This window comes from Coregonus lavaretus (genome assembly GCF_964263955.1).
Source record: "Coregonus lavaretus genome assembly, chromosome: 28".
In the NCBI taxonomy this organism is placed as follows: domain Eukaryota; kingdom Metazoa; phylum Chordata; class Actinopteri; order Salmoniformes; family Salmonidae; genus Coregonus; species Coregonus lavaretus.
The window spans coordinates 36940848-36946394 of record NC_140015.1 but is presented as its reverse complement, the minus strand read 5'-3'; positions in this window follow the sequence as shown (position 1 = coordinate 36946394).

The window sequence follows — 5547 nt, the reverse complement described above, 5'->3', positions numbered from 1 at the left end:
CTGTGTAGTACTGTTTCTATCATTTGTAGTACTGTTTCTTCCTATATAGTACTGTCTCTTCCTGTCTCTTCCTGTGTAGTACTGTCTCTTCCTGAGTAGTACTGTTTCTTCCTGTCTTTTCTTGTGTAGTACTGTCTCTTCTTGTGTAGTATTTTCTCTTCCTGTGTAGTACTGTTTCTTCCTATGTAGTACTGTCTCTTCCTGTGTAGTACTGTCTCTTCCTGTGTATTACTGTCTCTTCCTGTGTAGTACTGTTTCTTCCTGTGCAGTACTGTTTCCTCCTCTGTAGTACTGTCTCTTCCTGTGTAGTACTGTTTCTTCCTGTTTAGTACTGTTTCTTCCTGTGTAGTACTGTATCTTCCTGTCTCTTCCTGTGTAGAATTGTCTCTTCATGTGTAGTACTGTCTCTTCCTGTGTAGTACTGTCTCTTCCTGTCTCTTCCTATGTAGTACTGTCTCTTCCTGTGTAGTACTGTTTCTTCCTGTGTAGTACTGTCTCTTCCTGTGTAGTACTGTCTCTTCCTCTGTAAAACTGTTTCTTCCTGTGCAGTACTGTTTCTTCCTGTGTAGTACTGTCTATTCCTGTGTAGTACTGTCTCTTACCGTGTAGTACTGTCTCTTCCTGTCTCTTCCTGTGTAGTACTGTCTCTTCCTCTGTAGTACTGTGTCTTCCTGTGTAGTATTGTTTATTCCTGTGTAGTACTCTTTCTTCCTGTGTAGTACTGTTTCTTCCTGTGCAGTACTGTTTCTTCCTTTGTAGTACTGTCTCTTCCTGTCTCTTCCTGTGTAGTACTGTTTCTTCCTGTGCAGTACTGTTTCTTCCTGTGTAGTACTGTCTCTTCCTGAGTAGTACTGTTTCTTCCTGTTTAGTACTGTTTCTTCCTGTGTAGTACTGTATCTTCCTGTCTCTTCCTGTGTAGCATTGTCTCTTCATGTGTAGTACTGTCTCTTCCTGTGTAGTACTGTCTCTTCCTGTCTCTTCCTGTGTAGTACTGTCTCTTCCTGTGTAGTACTGTTTCTTCCTGTGTAGTACTGTCTCTTCCTATTTAGTACTGTCTCTTCCTTTGTAGTACTGTCTCTTCCTGTGTAGTACTGTCTCTTCATGTGTAGTACTGTATCTTCCTGTGTAGTACTGTCTCTTCCTGTGTAGTACTGTTTCTTCCTGTGTAGTACTGTTTCTTCCTATGTAGTACTGTATCTTCCTGTCTCTTAATGTGTACCATTGTGTCTTCATGTGTAGTACTGTCTCTTCCTGTGTAGTACTGTCTCTTCCTGTCTCTTCCTGTGTGGTACTGTCTCTTCCTGTGTAGTACTGTCTCTTCCTGTGTAGTACTGTCTCCTCATGTGTAGTACTGTTTCTTCCTTTGTAGTACTGTTTCTTCCTATATAGTACTGTCTCTTCCTGTCTCTTCCTGTGTAGTACTGTCTCTTCTTGTGTAGTATTTTCTCTTCCTGTGTAGTACTGTTTCTTCCTATGTAGTACTGTCTCTTCCTGTGTAGTACTGTCTCTTCCTGTGTATTACTGTCTCTTCCTGTGTAGTACTATCTCTTCCTTTGTAGTACTATCTCTTCCCGCGTATTACTCTCTCTTCCTGTGTAGTACTGTCTCTTTCTGTGCAGTACTGTCTCTTTCTGTGCAGTACTGTGTCTTCCTGTGTAGTACTTTCTCTTCCTGTGTAGTACGGTCTCTTAATTTGTAGTACTGTCTATTCCTGTGTGTGTAGGATTAGTTCAGGGTTATGGAAAATAAGTCACAGGTGTCCATTTCTCTCTGTCTGAACTCAATCTTGTTTTTCCCTTCTTTGGGCCCTGGACAAACATAGTCCACTATGGGAATAGGGTGCCATCGAAGGAGGAGAGGCCAGGGTCTCTGCTGCTGTGTGTCTTCTCGTATGCTGCCTGGGCCCCCAGAGTTAGAACACAGAGGCTGCCTGGGCCCCCAGAGTTAGAACACAGAGGATATTATTTTCCAGTAGAGGACTGAGACCCAGCTTTATAAGTCTGTTATAGCCATCAGCTAGACTGAGATGTCTTGCCATCACCAACAAACAGGAGCATGATGAGAGACAGAGAGAGACGGGGAGAAGGCAAAGTAAAAAATATGAGAGAGAGAGAGAAATGGTGTGATATCCCTCTTCTTCTTGGCACCTTGTTCCTGTGCTGTCATTCTTTCCCCATTCAGGACTGTGCTGCGTTGGTCTGGGCTCTACTGAGCTGCTTGATGAAGCTGCTGGAGCTGGCCCTGCACCCAGGATTACAGTTTTACTGCTCAGGATCAAGCTGGCCGGGGTTGGAAGAACCACCAGCTCAGGCCAGGGTAAAGCTTGGGGTTGTGGTGTAGGATGGTGGGACTGAGGCTGCTGATGGGGAATTGGGCATGTTGCATGGGATGTGGTTGTAACTGGTACTGTGTTCATTTACTAGAACTGGAGTTGAGACAGGGTCTGGAAGACATTACTCTCCATCTGAACCTTCACAATAAACCATTCTTCAATCAACCTCTAACACACAACCATCACTATCCTGTCTCTGGACTCACTGAGCCTCACACCTCATTCATATAGATGGTCATAGACACTTTACAGTCACGTTGTCCTAGCTGTTAAAATGAGTGGGAAAGTACATTATTTGGTTATTTTGAAATAAGCTGCAATGCTTTGTTATAATGATGGTATAAACCCTCTCTCCTTATTAACTCTTCATAAACTCTCCCTAGTGTTGAAAACAGCAGGTAATATGTCTGTGACCCACAGCAGGTCTGGACTTGTTTCATCACACACATGGCTCAGTGCCTGTCCTTGACTGGAACACAACACACATCCCTCCCTCCCTAACTCCCTCCCTCCTCTGGGTCCTTGGCCAGCATGTGTTCCCCTACAGTAACACTACTGTGTTGGACATCATACTGGTCTGATCCAGGCCTGTAGTGGACAGAACCCAGTCAACATGTGTATGTTACATCTCAGTGGTTCACAGGGACAGTGGACAGGACCCAGTCAACATGTGTTATCCCGAGTGGCGCAGTGGTCTAAGGCACTGCATCGCAGTGCTAGCTGTGCCACTAGAGATCCTGGTTTGAATCCAGGCTCTGTCGTAGCCAGCCGCGACTGGGAGACCCATGGGGCGGCGCACAATTGGCCCAGCTTCGTCCAGGGTAGGAGAGGAATGGCTGGCAGGGATGTTGGTAGAGCATGGCGTTTGCAACGCCAGGGTTGTGGGTTCGATTCCCATGGGGGGCCAGTATGAAAAAAATATATAATGTATGCACTCACTAACTGTAAGTCGCTCTGGATAAGAGCGTCTGCTAAATGACTAAAATGTAAATGTAAAATGTATGTCAAATCTCAGTGGTCCACAGGGCCAGTGGACAGGACCCAGTCATCATGTGTATGTTACATCTCAGTGGTCCACAGGACCCAGTCAACATCTGTATGGTACATCTCAGTGGTCCACAGGGCCAGTGGACATGATCCAGTCATCATCTGTATGGTACATCTCAGTGGTCCACAGGGCCAGTGGACAGGATCCAGTCATCATCTGTATGGTACATCTCAACATCTTTACATCTAAACCATGTTAGATTAGCAGTATGTCTGTCTCAGTCTCTTTTCAACATTGCTATGTTCAGGGAATATGTATATTCTCATACAATGGGTGGATCTAGAAACCATGTATTATAAGATATACAATATATTCAATATACCGTAGTCCAGGAGATGGATCTAGAATCCATATACTGTAAGATATACAATATATTAAATATACCTTAGTCCAACGTTTCTCAGACTCTGTCCTGGGGATCCCAAGGAATTTACATTTAGATTTTTGTCCTAGCAATACACAGCTGATTCATATAATCAATTATTTTATTATTTTAATGAGGTTTGGAGTGCCTAGGGCAAAAAAGTGCATCCCTTGGTGTCCCCAGGACCGAGTTAGGGAAACGCTGCTGTAGTCAAAAGGTGGAAGACCCTTAGCTTGTTTGATCAACAGGTATGTGATGTCAGTTAAAGACTAAACCATTATCTTGTTTGATCAACAGGTATGTGATGTCAGTTAAAGACTAAACCATTATCTTGTTTGATCAACAGGTATGTGATGTCAGTTAAAGACTAAACCGTTAGCTTGTTTGATCAACAGGTATGTGATGTCAGTTAAAGACTAAACTGTTAGCTTTTTTGATCAACAGGTACAGTGGGGAGAACAAGTATTTGATACACTGCCGATTTTGCTGGTTTTCCTACTTACAAAGCATGTAGAGGTCTGTGATTTTTATCATAGGTACACTTCAACTGTGAGAGACGGAATCTAAAACAAAAATCCAGAAAATCACATTGAATGATTTTTAAGTAATTAATTTGCATTTTATTGCATGACATAAGTATTTGATCACCTACCAACCAGTAAGAATTCCGGCTCTCACAGACCTGTTAGTTTTTCTTTAAGAAGCCCTCCTGTTCTCCACTCACTACCTGTATTAACTGTCCCTGTTTGAACTCGTTACCTGTATAAAAGACACCTGTCCACACTCTCAATCAAACAGACTCCAACCTCTCCACAATGGCCAAGACCAGAGAGCTGTGTAAGGACATCAGGGATAAAATTGTAGACCTGCACAAGGCTGGGATGGGCTACAGGACAATAGGCAAGCAGCTTGGTGAGAAGGCAACAGCTGTTGGCGCAATTATTAGAAAATGGAAGAAGTTCAAGATGACGGTCAATCACCCTCGGTCTGGGGCTCCATGCAAGATCTCACCTCGTGGGCCATCAATGATCATGAGGAAGGTGAGGGATCAGCCCAGAACTACACGGCAGGACCTGGTCAATGACCTGAAGAGAGCTGGGACCACAGTCTCAAAGAAAACCATTAGTAACACATTACGCCGTCATGGATTAAAATCCTGCAGCGCACGCAAGGTCCCCCTTGTCCAGGCCCGTCTGAAGTTTGCCAATGACCATCTGGATGATCCAGAGGAGGAATGGGAGAAGGTCATGTGGTCTGATGAGACAAAAATAGAGCTTTTTGGTCTAAACTCCACTCGCCGTGTTTGGAGGAAGAAGAAGGATAAGTACAACCCCAAGAACACCATCCCAACCGTGAAGCATGGAGGTGGAAACATCATTCATTGGGGATGCTTTTCTGCAAAGGGGGCAGGACGACTGCACCGTATTGAGGGGAGGATGGATGGGGCCATGTATCGCGAGATCTTGGCCAACAAGCTCCTTTCCTCAGTAAGAGCATTGAAGATGGGTCGTGGCTGGGTCTTCCAGCATGACAACGACCCGAAACACACAGCCAGGGCAACTAAGGAGTGGCTCCGTAAGATGCATCTCAAGGTCCTGGAGTGGCCTAGCCAGTCTCCAGACCTGAACCCAATAGAAAATCTTTGGAGGGAGCTGAAAGTCCGTATTGCCCAGCGACTGCCCCGAAACCTGAAGGATCTGGAGAAGGTCTGAATGGAGGAGTGGGCCAAAATCCCTGCTGCAGTGTGTGCAAACCTGGTCAAGACCTACAGGAAATCTCTGTAATTGCAAACAAAGGTTTCTG